Source organism: Giraffa tippelskirchi, chromosome 6 (genome assembly GCF_054371585.1).
Source record: "Giraffa tippelskirchi isolate mGirTip1 chromosome 6, T2T-mGirTip1v1.2.pri, whole genome shotgun sequence".
NCBI classification, from domain to species: Eukaryota; Metazoa; Chordata; class Mammalia; order Artiodactyla; family Giraffidae; genus Giraffa; species Giraffa tippelskirchi.
In genome coordinates this window covers 36,312,800-36,333,929 of record NC_137280.1, presented here as the reverse complement: position 1 = coordinate 36,333,929, position 21,130 = coordinate 36,312,800, and the positions used below count along the sequence as shown (strand labels likewise).

The 21,130-nt window shown below is 39.0% G+C and overlaps 1 long non-coding RNA gene across 1 annotated transcript in view; it reads left to right on the top strand.

The window, feature by feature from the left end:
* LOC145511114 (uncharacterized) overlaps positions 1-21,130 on the top strand; it is a 127,541-nt gene that overhangs the window by 29,774 nt on the left and 76,637 nt on the right. The window contains exon 2 of the long non-coding RNA XR_014057515.1: positions 12,699-12,773. This is a non-coding gene — a long non-coding RNA (uncharacterized LOC145511114). The remainder of the gene's footprint in view (positions 1-12,698; positions 12,774-21,130) is intronic.

The window sequence follows — 21,130 nt, the reverse complement described above, 5'->3', positions numbered from 1 at the left end:
GGACATAAGATTTTTGTGAGTGTGTTTCTGTCTAGAGCAATTTTAAAAATACAATGAAAGCCATTAACCAAAAAAAAAAAAAATAGAGAGAGAGAAATGTCTACATCTTGTTCCAAACTAGTTTACATTCCACTTCTACAAATCAACAATTTTTAATCCTTGTAGTGTTTAGGTGAGTGGTAGAGTAGGGAACTACGTGGTACTCAGAAATGAGAGTGAATACTTTTTGATGTGGTAACCCAGACATTAGCTCCATATAATCTCTAACAGAAGTCAGCAAACTTCTTCTTAAGGGGTCATATGGTAAATATATATTTTAGGATTTGCAGGACAAAATGTTCAATCAAGGCTATTACGCAGGTACTTACGTAACTACTTAAAATATGACCAATTTAAAAATGTAAACCATTCTTAGTTCACAGACTGTTTAAGACAAAAAAAGGGCAAAAATAAAAACAGATGGTTTATGGACCTCTGATCTACAATGTAGCAGTTCATACAAACAAAACCTAATATAATATTCTGAGTAAAATTGGCCTATTACAATGGTTGTGTGTATTAGTTGCTCAGTCATGTCCGACTCTTTGCAACCCCACTGACTGTAGCCCACCAGGCTCTTCTGTCCTTGGAATTTTCTAGGCAAGAATATTGGAGTGGAGATCGATTCAAGATGGTAGAATAGAAGGTTGTACATTCATCTTCTTCTGCAAGAGCACCAAAATTTTAACTAGCTGTTGAACAGCCATCGACAGTAGGACATTGGAACCCACTGAGAAAAGATACCCAAGTCCAAGGACAAAGGAGAAGCCACAATGAGATGGTAGGAAGGGAGCAATCATGATAAAATAAAATCTTTTACCCTCCAGGTGAGCGACCCACAAACGGGAGAAAATAATACCAAAGAAGTTCTTGTACTTTTGTGATGATTCTTGGTCCTACATCAGGCTCCCCAGCCTGGGGATCTGGCAAAGGGACTGAGAATCCCCAGGGAATCTGACTTTGAAGGCCAGCAGGATTTGATTATAGAACTTCCAAAGGACTGAGGGAAACAGAGACTCCACTCTTGGAGGGTACAAACAAAGCCTGTGCACACCAGGACCTAGGGGAAAGGAACAGTGACCCCACAGGACACTGGCCAGACCTGTCTGTGAGTGCTTGAGGGTCTCCTGCAGAGGCATGGGTTGGCAGTGGCCTTCCTCAGGCACAGGGGCACTGGCATCGAAGTCTTGGGAAAATGCATCTTGGCATAAGTCCTCTTGGAGGGCTCCCTTAGCCTTACCATAGAACCTGTAGACTCCAAGACTGGGTCACCTCAGTCCAAACACCCGTCAGCAGACAATTGGATTAAAGTTTTGCTGAGCCCAGCCCTGCCCACCAGAGCAGGACCTAGTTTTCCCCACAGCCCAGTCCCTCCCATCAGAAAGTTTGCACAAGCCTCTTATCCTCATCCACAAGAATCCTGGAGTGGGTTGCAATTTCCTCCTCCAGAAGATACTCCCGACCCAGGGTTCAAACCCATGTCTCTTGTGTCGCCTCACTGGCAGGAGGTTCTTTACCGCTGCACCATCTGGGATGCTCCATATGCCGGCACCTTGATCTTGGACTGCCAGCCTCCAGAACTCTGAGGAAATAAATGTTTATTGTTTCCGCCACCAGCCTCTGGTGATCTGTTATGGCAGCTTGAGCTGACTCAGACAACAGCTTACTGTCTGCCATCAAATAACTGTCATCCTTGAGCCATGCTGCAGCAAAGGCACTTTGTGGCTTTTAAAATGTATAGGTCGGAAAATGCTTTCCTGTGGCTGAATAACTACTCAGTGAACTGAGAATAGTTGAAGGTCGTATTTCAAAGACACTCCAAAGCCTCTGAAAACAGTACCATGTCCCTGTTTGATAACTCTGTTTATGAAAGGAAACATACAAACCTGGAGTAATAGAGATTTCAATAATTATTTTTCTTTAGAATTTTTGCTGTATAGGGGTGTATGTACACAGTCAGTCAGCCTTGCCCAAACTGGTGTCTAGCTGCATCCAGTAGCAGGCATCTGTCCTTCCACACTCTCTGATACCAGCATTGACATAGTGCAGTACACCCACCCACCCTTGCAGCTTTTTCTGGTGGCTGCGTGGTGGACTTTTCTGGGAGAAAGAGGCAAAGAAACAGCATTGGTTCCAGTGCTTTATACACAATACACTATTAATACATCTTTCATTATGACGATAAAAATCAACAGCATCTGTAGCTTCTGGAATGGCAAAGTTTCAACTTAGTACAACTAGCAGTAAAAATTTGTAATTTTGATATTAAAAACAAAACATTTTATAACACATTAGCAGCAAAAATGAAATAGATATAAATCTAATATGTACAAGATCTACATGAGGAAAATTACAAAACTGATCAAAGAAATCAAGATCTAAATAAACAGAGATATACTCCATGTGCATGAGTGAGAAGACTCAATATTATCAAGATGTCAGTTCTTTTCAAATTGATCTATAAATTCAATGTAATCCAAATCAAAACCCCAGTTTGTCAATACCAATATTGACAAACTGAGTCTTAAAATATTTATGTTAAAAGGCAAAAGAATGAAAGTAGCCAGTGTAATATTGAAATAGCCAATGTAATATTGAAAGAGAAGAACAAAATCAGGGTACTGACACTATCTGATTTCAAGACTGACTACAAAAGGTGAAAGAAAAGACAAATAGAACAATAGATTAGAATAGAAAACTCAGAAATAGACACTAATATAGTTATCTTTGATAAAGAAGCAAAAGCAATTCCATGGAAAGGAAACATAGTATTTTAAATAAACAATTTTGGAATAATTGGACATGCACAGGCAAAAATAAATGTAGACACAGACACTACACCTAATACAAAAATTAGGTCAAAATACACCTAAATGTAAAGTGAAAAACTATAAAACTTCCATTATATAAAATAGGTAAAAAATAGGTAACGTTCCTTTGGCAGTGACTTTTTAAATTCAATAGCAAAAAACATGATCCATAAAATAAACATTAAGAAGTTGGACTTCATTAAAATTAAAAATGCCTGCTTTGCAAAACATACTCTTAAGAGAATAAAAAGACAAGTCGAAGACTGGGAGAAAATATTTGTGAAACGTGTAGTTAGTAAAGGACTGGATCCAAAATATACAAAGAACTCTTAAATCTCAATAATAAGGAAATAACTCAACTAAAAATGGAAAAAAATGATTTGAACAGACATCTCACCAAAGAAGATATAAAGATGGAAATTAAGCATGTGAAGAGATGCTCAGCATCATATATCATTAGGAAATTGCTAATTAAAATAATGAGATACACACATTTGTTAGAATGGACAAAATCTAAAATACTAACCACACCAACTGTTGATGAGAATGTGGAGCAAAAGGGACTTTCATTTGCTGCTGGTTTGAATGCAAAATGGTAATACAACTTTGAAAAATAGTTTGATCACTTCTTACAAAACAAAATGTACACTCATCATATAATCCAGTAACCATATTTGTTGATATTTATCTAAAGGAGTTTCAGCTTTCTGTCCATACAAAAACCTGCACATGGATATTTATAACTGCTGGAGTCCAGCTCCAGCAGCCAGGGAAATGCCCTGAAGGGATGAACGGGGTCAGCAGAGAAAATGATGCAGTCTCTTGCTCAAAGCACTGGGCTGCATGTTTATTTTAAACATCAGGTTTTCTTTTATACTTTTACAAAAGCATTAGGTCAGAAGTATGACATCTTCAGGTTCCCCTCACCCAGATTTACTGTCTGCATAAATCATTGTTGTCCTTCAGAGTTCCCTCTTAAGTGTCCTTGTGATAACATTGTAACTCAAGTTTGTCTCTGGGCTGTATATCACATTCCTGAGTTTATTTCTTATCTCTCTAAATCCTGTTATCCCTTAGTAACTTAAGCTCATCATCTCCTAAAAAGGCATTTAGCTATTAGCATCATTGAAAGGACTGATGTTGAAGCTGAAACTCCAATACTTTGGCCACCTCATGTGAAGAGTTGACTCATTGGAAAAGACCCTAATGCTGGGTAGGATTGGGGGCAGGAGGAGAAGGGGACGACAGAGGATGAGATGGTTGGAGGGCATCACTGACTCGATGGACATGGGTTTGTGTAGACTCCGGGAGTTGGTGATGGACAGAGATGCCTGGCGTGCTGCAATTCATGGGGTCGCAAAGAGTCGGACACGACTGAGCGACTGAACTGAACTGAACTGATCTCTAAAATACCTAGTTTCCATAAGCTATAGTAAAATATGCCAACACTACAACATTCCTTAAACTTTTAGCTTCTAACTATTCTTAATTATTCCTAAATCCTAAACTCAGCAAACTTGTTTTGCCATAAACATTTCCCTTACAAGCAGGTTTCAGATAACAATGTTTCCCATGGCCTCAGGCTGCAGCCTATGTGCTCATCCTGGAACATTCTTTGTAAAGATCCTTGAACAAATGTCAATAGTTAACTTTATGGATTATAAAATTCTTTCCAGCCAACTCAACCGGAGGAAGGAAAGGACAAGTCAGAATCACAAGACCTAACTTCTTCATCCCTGGACCATGCCTGCGGGATGAGGAGATGGGGTTGGGGCCGTGCCTTCATTTTGTCAGTAATGCCTATCGCGGCTCCCGACATATAACTTTATTCATCATTCCCAAAACATAGAAAAAACCAAGATGTCTTTCAGCCAATGAATGTAAAAACAAACTGTGGTACATCCAGACATTGGGATATTGTTCAGCATTAAAAAGAAATAAGCTATCAAGCTATGAAAAACTATGAAAGAATCTTATATGCATGTTACTAAGTGAAAGAAGCCAATCTGAAAGGGCTATGTACTACATAATTCTGACTATATGACATTCTGGAAATGGTAAAACTAGACAGTAAAGAGATCAGTGGTTGCCAGGGATTCGTGGTTAGGGGTGGAAGGAGGAATGAATGGAACACAGGGCATTGAAACTACTCTGCTTGATACTATGATGGCTGACAAATGTTCTTATAACTTTGTCAAAACTTATGGAATATAAAATACAAACTCTAATGTAAACTATGAACTTAAGTTAATAATAACATATCAATATTTTGGCTCATGAATGATAACAAGCATATCACACCAATGACAGATATTAACATGGAAAACTAGAGGGTGGGGGGGAGAGAACAGTTATATGGGAACTCTCTGTATTTAGCGCTCAATATTTCTATAAATCTAACACTACTCAAAAATTAAGTCTATTACTTAAAAAAAAAAAATCTACAGGCAAAAGCACAGCGACCAAGATAGCATGCTGGTCCCTTGAAATTTGTTTGCAGATAAAGAAACCAGTTTTTCCCACAGTATTGACTAATGCTCTCTAATATTAAAAGCCTTAAAGACAAACACCAACTTTAAATATAAAGCTATCATGCTTCAAGGAAAAGAGGTCGTTAGTCATATTCTCAAAATATGCTTAACACTGAAGAGGATATACGCTAATGGAATCAGACGCTAATGGAATCAGCTAAAAAAAAGTAATACTCGGGATAAATTAATTTCCAGGAAAAAAGATAAAAGGAAAAGAAGAATTTTAAATATGAAACTAGCACTAGTACCTTTACTTTTGCTTTGAGAAGAAAAAATTGCTAAAGCTGCAACAATCCCTTTTTTAAATACATTCTTATTTGAGCTTCAGTATTCATTTGATTGATATTTTTTAACTTTGCACAAACATTCATATAAAACATATCAAATATATTCTTACGGATGGCTGGTTTAATGTGAGTGGAAAGTTTCCATCTTAAAACAATGTATTTCTTAGAAAATGGTTATGAAGACTCCAAAGTTTCCTAAGGGAGGTATTACACTGATTTACAAATGTATATTACACTTCTTGGTAGAAAAATAATTCAAAAGATAAGTGAAAGGCAACACTAAAAAGATCATCCACCCAATGACTCAGTCAGGTCTCACTTCTTTCAGGATTCTTGTGAAGTTTTTCCCAGTATCAGCCACTTTGTTTTAGGAAACTTGAGAAGAATGTATTGAAAAGTTGGAAATGAAGACAGCTCTCTGGGTCTCCATCTCCCTCTCTGTCTCTTTCTGTTTCTCTCGGTCTCTCTGTAGCACTATTTTACACTAGAGAGAGACAGACAGAGACAGTGAGAGACAGATATACAGAGAGAAACAATACAGGGAACAGAACAAACTGGGTAGATGGAGAAGACTCTTAATGGAGAGAGAATTAAAGGAAGAACAAAGCACTACTTCATACTTGATAGGAACCACTGGCTACAATGAAAGCCGTCATTTCCTATGCTACATTAGATGCTTCTTCATTAAATTATCTGACCTTGGCCTGCATTTTGCATAAAATAGGCAATTTATGGTCTGAAAATAGAATATGGTCTTATGATATACACACAGATTCCCTCCCCTTGCACAATATTCATTGGCCTTTTTGTCCTTCTCAGTGCGAGCATTAGCAATATTGGAGACACATATTATGTAATTAATGTTTTTATGCTCTGATTTTGAATTTTATTCTGTTAGAAAAATTGATTCATCTCTGTGGATATCACCAAATACTGGCTTCATTCTGAACATGTCATGGATTAAAAAACAGTATTATGCTGTTCCTAATTTTTTATCTTCAGTTCAGTTCAGTCACTCAGTTATATCTGATTCTTTGCAACCCCATGAACTGCAGCACACCAGGCCTCCCTGTCCATCAACTCCTGGAGTTTACTCAACCTCGTTGAGTCAGTGATGCCATCCAGCCATCTCACCCTCTGTCATCCCCTTCTCCTCCTGCCTTCAATCTTTCCCAGCATCAAGGTCTTTTCCAATGAGTCAGTTCTTTGCATCAGGTGGCCAAAGGATTGGAGTTTCAGCTTCAGCATCAGTCCTTCCAATGAATATTCAGGATTGATTTCCTTTAGGATGGACTGGTTGGATCTCCACTGTCCAAGGGACTCTCAAGAGTCTTCTCCAACACCACAGTTCAAAACCATCAATTCTTCTGTGCTCAGCTTTCTTCACAGTCCAACGCTCACATCCATACGTGACTACTAGAAAAACCATAGCTTTGACTAGACTTTGTTGGTAAAGTAATGTCTCTGCTTTTTAATACGCTGTCTAGGTTGGTCATAGCTTTTCTTCCAAGGAGCAAGCGTCTTTTAATTTCTGAAGTCACCATCTGCAGTGATTTGGGAACCCCCCAAAATAAAGTCTCTCACTGCTTCCATTGTTTCCCCATCTATTTGCCATGAAGTGATGGGACTGGATGCCATGATCTTAGTTTTCTGAATGTTGAGTTTTAAGCCAACTTTTTCACTCTCTTCTTTCACTTTCGTCAAGAGGCTCTTTAGTTCTTCTTCACTTTCTGCCATTAGTGTGGTGTCATCTGCATATCTGAGGCTATTGATATTCTTCCCAGCAATCTTGATTCCAGCTTGTGCTTCATCCAGCCCAAGGTTTCTCATGATGTACTCTGCGTATAAGTTTAAGGTAAATATTTTATGTTAATATCATGCAATTAATTTCACACTCAGGTGGTGCTCAGTTGCTCCAAGTGTAGCGATTTTGTAAAGCTCATTCAAATTCTCCACAGTTCCTTATAGTGGGTGGGTTTGTCCTGGTGCTGGCTCCCTCTTTCCCATGGGGATGGAGATGGAGAAAGAGGAGAAGGGCAGAGGCGAGGCAATCCAGTTAGTGATGATGGCACCATGCAAGTCTTTCCACCATACCATCCTACACTCTATCTACGTCCATTTGTTTTCCTTCATTAATTGGTTGAGAGTTGAAAGGTAGGACCATATATTTTTATTTTCTTTTCATCACTCTTCACTGTGCTTAGTGTCAGGTCATTGATTGTGCCTGCTCAGTCTTGTCGGACTCTTTAGGACCCTATGGACTGTAGCCCACCAGGCTCCTCTGTCCATGGGATTTTCTGGGCAAGAATACTGGAAAGGGCTTCCATTTCCTCCTCCAGGGGATCTTCCCAACTCAGGGATTGAACCCACGTCTCCTGCATCTCCTGCTTTACAGGTAAATTCTTCAGCCTACCACTTTATAAATGCTGGCTAGTTAAGTGGAGCCGAATTGGGGGGTAGGGAAGAAATACTTTCAATTTTAGAAAGGATATCAATTTAAAATGTGCATTCTGAATGAACTTAGTGTATTTCACATTTCTCACTTCTTCTGCATTTGGCATATTTTAGGGAGAGAAAGGGTTGCTCACATACAAATTAAATAATTGCCTTAGTTGTCAGATGCTTCTAGGAACAAGATATATAACTGGCTTTTCACCATATTATGAAAACTCTCACAGTAATTATTTTTGTTAATCCAAAGGATAACAATGAGTAATTTCAAAGACTATTCAAACAACTCTTTCCAGGATGGTGGGGTCAGCTTCCAGAGCCCTAAGATTGACTTCCTGGAACTCCAGCAGCATTACCTTTGGCTCATAAAGCCTGTAGGACTAGACCAAGGTCTGTCGGGATTTCCTGAGACATGCATCCATAACTGCAGCAGGACCCCCAGTCCTTGTTGCTCCACACTGATGGATTTTGCCTATCTAGGAGGTACCTTACCAACCAGTGAGCTTCTTGGTAACCAGTGTAGGGAATGTCACTGCCTGGAGGGGATCTATGAGAGGAGGACATAGATGTGGCTATTCAGGGGAGCTTGAGGCCAGAAGACAAGGTGAAAAGGAAGGGCAGGAGTTCCTGATAGACACTCTGCTCCCCATCTTTTCAAGTATCTGATATTTCCATCTTGGTTTATGTGCCCTTTTAGACATGTCCATACTAGCTTAATATTCTTTGGAAGGACTGATGCTGAAGCTGAAGCTCCAATACTTTGGTCACCTGAGGTGAAGAACTGACTCATTGGAAAAGACCCTGATGCTGGGGATGATGGAGGGCAAAAAGAGAAGAGGATGACAGAGGATGAAATGTTTGGATGGCATCGCTGACTCAATGGACATGGGTTTGAGCAAACTCAGGGAGATAGTGAAGGAAAGGGAAGCCTGGCAGGCTGCAGCCCATGGGGTTGCAAAAAGTCAGACATAACTGAGTGACTGAACAGCAACAATACTAGCTGTCCAGTGACTGCTCTAAAATTGCATGCACTTTGTGGAATTTACGGTTTCATCTCTGTTTGAAATACTTAATAAAAAAATTGCTAATGACTGAAACTGTATTCATAGGTTCATAGGAAGTATAATAACATTTATCAGTTTTGTATTAAAGGAAAGCATATTAAATTTCTTAACTATATAACTATAGTAAAGTTTTAGAGTTGTAAAAATGAATTAGAATTTTTATCACCTATTTATGAAAACACTGTTTGGTACTGATGGTGACTATCAGCATTTAAAGCCATCATCATTAAATGTTTATCAGATGCTGTTGTTTGTAGATGAAAGTTCAAGTTTCTATTAAAATTTATGAATAACCAGAATCACTCAAACTGAATATTTAATATATTCCTTTCTTCTGTGATATTATTTATCTCACAATTATAATGCATAAAGAACATGTAAGAAATGTTTTACTGTGTATCATGCTTCTCCATGTCCCTCCACTGTTTCATACAAATGTTACTGTTTTTATCTGTACCAGTTAGCAGCACCAAGAAAAAGTTGGAACACATTTCTTTAAAAGCTCAGAGTATAATCATTCTAAAGTGAACCAGACATCTTGAGCTATAAATAGTTACCTTCAAAGGCAGCTACTGAACTTTACCTTGGCTGAGATAATGGCCTAGACAGACATCCCATAACTACATTCTGAGCAAGAATGAATCTCACCTCTTTCTTCCGTGTACTTCATAGCTTAGTGTAGTGGGGACTCAGAACTTTCAAAGCCTCTTTTCTATCCTGCATTTTATTCTATTTTGACGATCTAAAAACTTGATATTATATTTCTATCATATATTGGTATTTCTTCAATAAAAAAAATAATAGCAAAGCAAACATAGCGTATAAACTTTCTTTTCTAAATCACTGCTTGCTAAAACAATGTATTAGAAATTGAGGCACCAACTTGCATGTACAAAAATATGACTCCATTTAAATCTCCAGGGCTGAATTTAACTTAGGGGCAGTCATTATTTCACTAATGGTAGAAAACTTGGACTTAATAATTTGAAGAGTATTATTCACTTCAGATTTAAATGTGATCAACTGAGGATTTAAATTTAAGGCATTCAAAATCACCCCTACTCCATTACCCATTCTACGTTGTCCCTCTCTTCCAGGTAGTCAAAGAGTATGGACCTTGAATTTGTATGCTCCAGTCTGAAGTTGTGGCTGATTCTTCTAGTCTTAAATGTTGTATATTGGCCACCACTGACCTCTGGCTTGTCTGAACTAGACTTTGGGCCTTATGCTCCAATATCTGCTGCTGGTGACCATGAAAGCTGCCATGGCCTGTGTGACAAGTCACCAATATCTGGTTCTCCTTGACATCTCAGTTTCTCCAGGATCACATTTCCTCACTGCTAAAGTGTGGACTGAAAAGCTAATGGTGTGGGTGGGTAGGAGGGAGGCTCAAGAGGCAGGGTGGTGGCTCAAGTATATATATATATATATATGTATACTTATGACTGATTCATGTTGTTGAACAGCAGAAACCAACAAATATTGTAAAGCAATTATATTCCAATTAAAAATTTTAAAAAATAACAAAAATAAAATTAAAATCTAATGCAGTTAAGCTTTGGACCTGTATTAGGTTACTGCTGCATAACAAATAACCTCAACTAAGAGCCTTAAAGGACTTCTCAGGTGGTTCAGTGGTAAAGAACTCACCTGCCAATGCAGGAGATGTGGGTTTGATCCCTGGGTTGGGAAGATTCCCCTGGAGAAGATGAATAATATGCAGTCAACTTGGAATGAAATTATTCTGAACTATCAATAATGATCTCCAGTAGCATACTGGGCATCTACCGACCTGGGGAGTTCATCTTTTAGTGTCCTATCTTTTTGCCTTTTCATACTGTTCATGAGGTTCTTAAGGCAAGAATACTGAAGTGGTTTGCCATTCCCTTCTCCAGTGGACCAGATTCTTTCAGACCTCTCCACCATGACCCATTGATCTTGGGTGCCACATGGCATGGCTTAGTTTCATTGAGTTAGACAAGGCTGTGATCCGTGTGATCAGATTGGCTGGTTGTCTGTGATTGTGGTTTCAGTCTGTCTGCCCTCTGATCCCCTCTCTCAGCGCCTACAGTCTTATTTGGGTTTCTCTTACCTTGGACATGGGGTAGCTCCTCTCGGCCGCCGCCCCTGACCTTGGACGTGGGGTAACTTGTAGGGCGCTCCTGCGCCGTCGCAGGCTCCGCTCCCAAGCCAGCTTTCAGCAATACGTGAACGAAGCCAGGCTTCAGCAATACGAGAATCATGAACTTCCAGATGTTCAAGCTGGTTTTAGAAAAGGCAGAGGAACCAGAGATCAAATTGCCAACATCCACTGAATCATTGAAAAAGCAAGAGAGTTCCAGAAAAACATCTATTTCTGCTTTATTGACTATGCCAAAGCCTTTGACTGTGTGGATCACAATCAACTGTGGAAAATTCTGAAAGTGATGGGAATACCAGACCACCTGACCTGCCTCTTGAGAAACTTGTGTGCAGGTCAGGAAGCAACAGTTAGAACTGGACATGGAACAACAGACAGGTTCCAAATAGGAAAAGGAGTACGTTAAGGCTTATATTGTCACCCTGCTTATTTAACTTATATGCAGAGTACATCATGAGAAACACTGGGCTGGAAGAAACACAAGCTGGAATCAAGATTGCTGGGAGAAATATCAATAACCTCAGATATGCGGATGACACCACCCTTATGGCAGAAAGTGAAGAAGAACTAAAGAGCCTCTTGATGAAAGTGAAAGAGGAGAGTGAAAAAGTTGGCTTAAAGCTCAACATTCAGAAAAACTAATATCATGGCATCTGGTCACATCACTTCATGGCAAATAGATGGGGAAACAGTGGAAACAGTGGCTGATTTTATTTTTATGGGCTCCAAAATCACTGCAGATGGTCATTGCAGCCATGAGAATAAAAGACACTTACTCCTTGAAAGGAAAGTTATGACCAACCTAGATAGCATATTAAAAAGCAGAGGCATTACTTTGCCAATAAAGGTCCATCTAGTCAAGGCTATGGTTTTTCCAGGAGTCATGTATGGATGTGAGAGTTGGACGGCGAAGAAAGCTGAGTGCCGAAGAATTGATGCTTTTGAACTGTGGTGTTGGAGAAGACTCTTGAGAGCCCCTTGTACTGTAAGGAGATCCAACCAGTCCATCCTAAAGGAGATCAGTCCTGGGTGTTCATTGGAAGGACTCATGTTGAAGCTGAAACTCCAATACTTTGGCCACCTGATGTGAAGAGATGACTCATTTGAAAAGACCCTGATGCTGGGAAAGAATGAAGGCAGGAGGAGAAGGGGACGACAGAGGATAAGATAGTTGGATGGCATCACCGACTCGATGGACATGGGTTTGGGTAGACTCCAGCAGTTGGTGATGGACAGGGAGGCCTGGCGTGCTGCGGCTCATGGGGTTGCAAAGAGTCGGACACGACTGAGTGACTGAACTGAACTGATCAATAATGATAACAAATTTTCAGTTAGTCACCTGAGAAGACTAAATTATGTTTCTATTTTTTCTACAGAACATATAAAGCTGTTATCAAATAAACATGTGTAGCCGAAAATGAAAGGGGGAAAGCATTACAGAGGTGTAGAAGGTAAGTCATTAATTAAAATATTTTGTATGCTTTCTGTTTTAAAGCTTCTGGTCCTATGGAACTGGGGTTTGTCTGCTCCTTCTTGCCATGATAGATGATCTACTTTCAGATATTCTGTTTTTTCTCTCTTTGGTCATATTCATCATGTTTCTTTTCCTTCTACTCAAAATTCAGACAAATAAAAGGAAAATTATGTGTGTCCCTTCTGGGTGGGAACATTTAATAGCTGGCCTTTGTTCACCCATGTTCCCTGGCCTTGACTCATAAATTATAAATGTATATGTTGGAAAGGAGTCATTATAGCTTGTAGTCAACATCCCTCTAGTTCCCTGAGTAACTACAATGAACAGACTCCCTGCTCCCATCCCCTTTTCAAACTGTAATGAATTAAACCTTACTGTTTTAAGCTGCAGAGTGTTTAGGATTGTTTGTTATTCAGCATAATCTAGCTAGACCTGACTGAAATAGCCTTGATTATAAGGTTCACTCCACAGGTTCTTTGAGTTTTCTGGCTCATGATCTTGGCCATGTTGATATCCTTCTCAGTGGACAAAGAGAACATTTTAGACACTCTTTTGTGCTAATTTGGGTTTAATAGCATCCTGTGAAGCTGCTCTGTGGCAGACTTTGATAATCTATCACTCAAGCACCATGTTAAATGAGAAGCTTCTATAACAACCTTTTGTTCTGGCTTGGTCACTCTTTAGGAAACAGCATCAAAGTTTCTGCATTTCTTGGTTTCAGTTTTCACCTAGTTTCTTTGGCTTTGTCCATTCCCTGGTACCTGCAAGCATTTAAAGTATAATTATATTTTCTGTGATTTTCCTTGTACCTTGTAGTTATCCCAACGCTGTGAAAATTCATATGATAGTGTACCTTATGTCTTTTATTACTCTGCAATTATATTACAAATCTGATGCTCTAACTTTGTATTGATTAACTATTGCCAATATGATATTACAGAAAAATCAAGCACAAAGCATCAGCAACACAAAACAAGTTTTTTTTTATTATGAATCTATTATGGGTTCTGGAAGTCAGGGCTTGCCTTAGCTAATTTTATTTTTCCAGATATGGCTCAGCTCAGTTTGACTGGGCTTATTCATGCATGCCTGTTCAAGCTGTTGGGCTGGAAACAGGCTATCTATCTATGATGACTCACCTTTCTCTATACAGGCTCTCTTGGAGGCTAATCTGGCTTGTGCAAGAATCAGGAGTCTGAGAGAGAAAAGTGGTCATGGCCTCTTGAGGCAAAGGCTCAGAATTCACAATACCCACTTTTATTGCCTTCTCTTGGCCTAAGTGAGTCTCAGGGCCTGCCTCTTGTGGGAAAACCTGCAAAGTCTCAGTGCAAAGAGCATGTATATATGCAAGAATGAAAAGTTGGAGCCATTTTAAAATTAATCCAACCATAAAGTTCTCTAGGTTTCAATCTTTGGCACACAGAAACTATTTTTCTGATTTTTCCCCCTTTTTTCTCTTTCTTAGCAAAACCTGGATCTTGAAAATGAAAACTTTGCTTTATTATCCCTACCACTGGTTTTTAAAAATGCATTCAGAATGTTAATCCATTGCTATTTTTCTGAGGGTTCATTTGCTCTGCTCTGAGGTTAGTCTTGGGTTTCCCTGGTGGCTCAGACTGCAAAGAATCTGCCTACAATCTTCCCAGATTTGATCCCTGGGTTGGGAATATCCCCTGGAGAATGGAATGGCAAGCCACTCCAGTATTGTTGTCTGGAGAATCCCATGGAGAGAGGAGCCTGGCGAGCTATAGTCCATGGGATCAACAAAGAGTTGGACACAACTGAGAGACTAATACTTTCAAGATAAATATCTTGGTCGATCCCAACATAGAAGAATAAGCAGCACATGTACATACTTAGCTCTCATTTTTTATATCATTATAAACTTTTTTATTACAAAGAAATAGAGGAAAACAACAGATTGGGAAAGACTAGAGATCTCTTCAAGAAAATTAGAGATACCAAAGGAACATTTCATGCAAAGATAGGCTCGATAAAGGACAGAGATGGTATGGACCTAACAGAAGCAGAAGATATTAAGAAGAGGTGGCAAGAATACACAGAAGAACTGTACAAAAAAGACCTTCACGACCCAGATGATCATGATGTTGTGGTCACTCACCTAGAGCCAGACATCCTGGAATGTGAAGTCAAGTGGGCCTTAGAAAGCATCACTACGAACAAAGCTAGTGGAGGTGATGGAATTCCAGTTGAGCTATTTCAAATCCTCAAAGGTGATGCTGTGAAAGTGCTGCACTCGATATGCCAGCAAATCTGGAAAACTCAGCAGTGGCCACAGGACTGGAAAAGGTCAGTTTTTGTTCCAATCCCAAAGAAAGGCAATGCCAAAGAATGCTCAAACTACCGCACAATTGCACTCATCTCACATGCTAGTAAAGTAATGCTCAAAATTCTCCAAGCCAGGCTTCAGCAATACATGAACCGTGAACTTCCCCATGTTCAAGCTGGGTTTAGAAAAGGCAGAGGAACCAGAGATCAAATTGCCAATATCCGCTGGATCATCTAGTCAAGGCTATGGTTTTTCCAGTGGTCATGTACGGATGTGAGAGTTGGATGATGAAGAAAGCTGAGTGCCGAAGAATTGATGCTTTTGAACTGTAGTGTTGGAGAAGACTCTTGAGAGTCCCTTTGACTGCAAGGAGATCCAGCCAGTCCATCCTAAAGGAGATCAGTCCTGGGTGTTCATTGGAAGGTCTGATGTTGAAGCTGAAACTCCAATACTTTGGCCACCTCATGAGAAGAGTTGACTCATTGGAAAAGATCCTAATGCGGGGAAGGATTGGGGGCAGGAGGAGAAGGGGACGACAGAGGATGAGATGGTTGGATGGCATCACTAACTCAATGGATATGGGTTTGGGTAAACTCTGAGTGTTGGTGATGGACAGGGAGGCCTGGCATGCTGCGATTCATGGGGTCGCAAAGAGTCGGACACGACTGAGTGACTGAACTGAACTGAGGTGGCGCTAATGGTAAACAGCCTTCCTGCCAATACTAATGCAGGAGATGTAAGAGACACAGTTTCAGTTCCTGGGTCTGCAAGATTCACTGGAGAAGGAAATGGCAATTGATTTCAGTATTCTTGACGGGAGAATTCCATGGAAAGAGAAGCCTGGTGTGCTACAGTCTATAGCGTCGCAAAGAGTTAGACACAACTGAAGTGACTTAGCATGCGTATAGCTTAATGGCTTCCCTGGTGGCTCAGTGGTAAAGAATCTGCCTGCCAGTGTAGGAGATGCAGGGTTGATTCCTGGGTCAGGAAGATCCCCTGGAGAAGAAAATGGTAAACCACTCCAGTGTTCTTGCCTGGGAAATCCCCTGGACACAGAAGACTGTGTCCAGAAGCCTGCAGCTGGCTACAGTCCACAGCGTCGCAAAAGAGTCAGACTTGACTTAGCAATTAAACAACAGTAACAGATAGCTTAACAGAGAGTAAAATAATTTTTATTAACCAGATGGTGAAAGTCTGAAACTAAATAAAGTTCAAAGCACTGTGCATTCAGTTAAGACTACCATGCCTGGTTATCTGATCAAGATAATAAACATTCCGATTTATAATATTTCCCCCCTACTAAGCAATTTCTGTGATCACTTCTGCTCCAGGGCAAAGACCAATCTATCTGAAGGTGGACTTTAATTTGGGAGCAAGAAGCTCTACTTAGAAATTGAAATGAAAATATCTATCTTCTGGAAAATGACATGATTGAGCATTAGAAAATTCTGTTTCACCTTCTAAATACTTCTTTAAGCAGTGATTTATAGTTGAACCTGGGAATTAATGCAATGTCTTTTCTTTATCTTATTGAATAATTACAGCAACTAGTTTTCTCTACTTTAGAAGGATGAGTAATTTTATTTTACAGTCAAATACCAGACCCTCAAAACTAGATCTTATCCTAGATGCTATACCAAAAAGATTCATAATGTGAGACAACTGGGCCACAAATGGAGGAAAAATAATATGCAGAAAACTGTAATGTACCTAACTGAAATGAAAATTAAATGCTTTTTAAAAGCTAATTCAGTAAAAAATTATTACTCTAAAAATGGCACTACCATTTTGACAGACAGATGATTTAACTCTACATATAAATGGTTTCAGAATGAATGTTCCAGTAATGAAGAAATGAAAAACTGTAATTTAATTTAATCTAATCTTAACGTAGAGAGAAACTTTGGGTATAGGAAATGGAAAAAAAAAAGATGACATTGTAGGTTAAATCATTGTATCATGAGGGTGATTATTTATGCAAGGACAAAAGACAGAGAAAAAATATTCCCTTTAAGGTAGGCTATTCTTCCTCAGAAAAGAACTTATGAGCACCCATTCCAAAATTGCAGTAAGATCCTTATTTATTTGGTCAAATACACTGACAATTATTAGGCAGAATAATTGTCAGTATATTTAATAATTGTCAGGGAGTCATTTGGGCTTTAATTTTGTTAAAAGCCATGACCAAGACGCCCTACAGGCCACTCACTGACCCCTAAGGCTGGTCCTACAAACAGGCACCACATGTTATGCTCAGCTATCTTTTTAATATTCTGATAAAAAATTGGCTCTTGTTAGTATGTATGACTTTTCTCTCACACATTTTATAAAATTGGTCCCTGTCATCCATCATTAAATATTTATAGCCTTTTCTAGATCAAGCTTGTTTTACTTGATTGTGACCTCATTTGTGACTGTTCAAAATGCAGACAATTCAGCTCAAAGAATTGGCTCTTTTATCAACCTATTCAGGAAGCTTTACTTTCTCGTAAGAAAATATTCCAGGCCCACTTTGCTTTTTATTTCACAAATTCAAAATGAGTTGTCTAATAGAAAACAGATTTGGACATCAAAGTATAGATGCCTGAAATGAACACTCTTTGGTTTCCCATAATCACTGGTGAAAATCAGGTGATATGGAAGATTCTAGTTAGTTTAGTGAGAAAGCAGACAAAAAAAATATTTTTTTAATAGGCCATTAGTTCATGTTGAGGTTTTCAAGTTACCTATGTTTTAAATAGGATTTTTAAACATGATTTTAATATGAGCATATGTAAATACATTTGTCCATTTCTGACTATCTGGGGGATAACATACTATATATTCTTATGTCAACTCTGCTATATATTCTCATCTGTTATATATTCTCATCAAAGTTTCAAGAGTTTTTCTCTTGAAACTTTTGGATCAAGACTGAGGCACATTGACATGAATCAGCCATGGGTTTGCATGTGTTCCCCTGATTCATGTCAATGTATGGCAAAAACTATTACAATATTGTAAAGTAATTAGCCCCCAACTAAAATAAATAAATTTATAAAACAAACAAAAAAAAAGACTGAGGCACAAAGTATTCATTCATTTTGCTGTTCAAAACAAGACTAAAAGTGAAATAGGGCTTTGTTAATAATTCTGGGATGACAGACATAAACTAAGACTATTCCAGGCAAACATGGTCATCCTTCTTAAGCATCAGCTATATATAAAGGAAAGTAAGTTCTCTTCATGTGAAACCAAAGTGTGACATATTCAAGAATAGACTTCCTTATATCTCAAGTACAATTTGAGACAAAGAAACAGTCTCAGGACTGTGAAAATTCTCTATTTTCATGGACACTACAATCATGATTAACTTTTAACTTAAGAATCTTTACTATCAAACTCTAATTTCTTGAAGGTTTTAGGTAGGTGTTAGATAAATATTTATCATCTCAATATTTTTCATTCAAATTTCCAAAGAACAATTCTGAATGTCAAAATTATTATTTTTAAAGTATGCCTAATATTACTATTTTGAAAAGCCAAACACTGGCAATTTACATAAAATATTTTCTATATGTTTGCATAATGCTAAAAATGTTGACTCATAAGAAAACTCAAGAATGACAGACAATTAGATTATGGTATCACTGAACTGCAATGCCATTTTCATATTACTTTCACTTATCTCCCAATACCAACCAGTTAATAGTATACTTTAGGGGTTTTCTTATAAATACAAGTACAGAAATTTTGTAGCACTTACAGCCATAGAAAACTTTAGGAAAAAAGTTAAAATCTTTATGTGAGTTATAATATACTATAATCTGAACTTTTAAATTCAGCAAAATCACCTTAATCAGCAAACATATGTTAGTCTATCCTTCTCTGGGTTACTTGGTGGCTAAGCTTTAAAGATCTTCATGACCCGGATAACCACAATGATGTGATCAATCATCTAGAATCAGACATCCTGGAATGCAAAGTCAAGTGGGCCTTAGGAAGCATCACTGTGAACAAAGCTAGTGGAAGTGATGAAATTCCAATTGAGCTATTTCAAATCCTAAAAAATGATGGTGTGAAAGTGCTGCACTCAATATGTCAGCAAATTTGGAAAACTCAGCAGTGACCGCAGGACAAGAAAAGGTCAGTTTTCATCCTAATCCCAAAGAAAAGTGAAAGTGAAAGTCGCTCAGTCGTGTCCGACTCTTTGCGACCCCATGGGCTATATAGTCCATGCAATTCTACAGGCCAGAATACTGGAGTGGGTAGCAGATTTCCTTCTCCAGGGGATCTTCCCAACCCAGGGATCGAACTCAGGTCTCCCAATCCCAAAGAAAGGCAATGCCAAAGAATGCTCAAACTATCACACAATTGCACTGGTCTCACACGCTAGCAAAGTAATGCTCAAAATTCTCCAAGCCAGGCTTCAACAATATGTGAAATGTGAACTTCCAGATGTTCAAGCTGGATTTAGAAAAGGCAGAGGAACCAGAGATCAAATTACCAACATCCACTGGATCATCCAAAAAGCAAGGGAGTTCCAAAAAAATATCTACTTCTGCTTTATTGACTATGCCAAAGCCTTCGACTGTGTGGATCACAATAAACTGTGGAAAATTCTGAAAGAGATGGGAATACCAGACAACCGACCTGCCTCCTGAGAAATCGATATGCAGGTCAAGAAGCAACAGTTAGAACTGGACACAGAACAACAGATTGGCTCCAAATTGGTAAAGGAGTATGTCAAGGCTGTATATTGTCACCTTGCTTATTTAGCTTATATGCAGAGTACATCATGTGAAATGCCAGGCTGGATGAAGTGCAAGTTGGAATCAAGATTGTCGGGAGAAATATCAATAACCTCAGATACCCAGATGACACCACTCTGATGGCAGAAAGTGAAAAAGAACTAAACAGCCTCTTGATGAAAGTGAAAGAGGAGTGAAAAAGTTGGCTTAAAACTCAGCATTCAGAAAACTAAGATCATGGCATCTGGTCCCATCACTTCATGGCAAATAGATGGGGAAACAGTGGAAACAGTGACAGACTTTATTTTTCGGGGGCACAAAATCACTGCAGATGGTGATTGCAGCCATGGAATTAAAAGATGCTTGCTCCTTGGAAGAAAAGTTATGACCAACCTAGACAGCATATTAAAAAGCAGAGACATTACTTTGCCAACGAAGGTCCATCTAGTCAAAGCTATGGTTTTTCCAGTAGTCATGTACAGATGTGAAATTTGGACTATAAAGAAAGCCAAGCGCCAAAGAATTGATGCCTTTGAACTGTGGTGTTGGAGAAGACTCTTTAGTCCCCTGCACTGCAAGGAGATCCAACCAGTCCATCATAAAGGAAATCAGTCCTGAATACTCATTGGAAGGACTGATGCTGAAGCTGAAACTCCAATACTTTGGCCACCTGATGTGAAGAACTGACTCATTTGAAAAGACCCTGATGCTGGGCAAGATTGAAGGCAGGAAGAGAAGGGGATGACAGAGAATGAGATGGATGGATGGCATCAATGACTCAATGGACATGAATTTGAGTAAGTTCCGGGAGTTGGTGATGGACAGGGAAGACTGGCATGCTGCAGTCCATAGGGTCACAAAGAGTCAGACATGACTGAGTGACTGAACTGAACTGAACTGAACTGAAGCTTTAATCAATGGTGTGGGATACAGTTTCACTGAAATCCATCTTGCTTTATGCTTCTGACATGGATAGTGTCCTTGAGCCTTCCAGTATACTCTAAATAACCATCCCAGGCATTGAGGTAAAGTTATCCATTTTAAACACTTGGACAGCATTAGACCATCCCTTGCTTTGATTTTCAACTGCCTTGACTGATGTGGTTAAGAGAGTAAAAGGACCACACTTTGGTTTATCTTGCCTTTAATGCAGTGTGTCATTCATTGAGCAGGACTGGTTAGTATATGGAGCAGTGAATACATTCTGCAGATTTAACTTCACAACAAAAACTTCCTTCAACAACTTAATGATTTCATCCCATAGACTCTCTGCTCTCCCCTGTAGCAACCAAAAATCACTATTTCTTCCTTCAG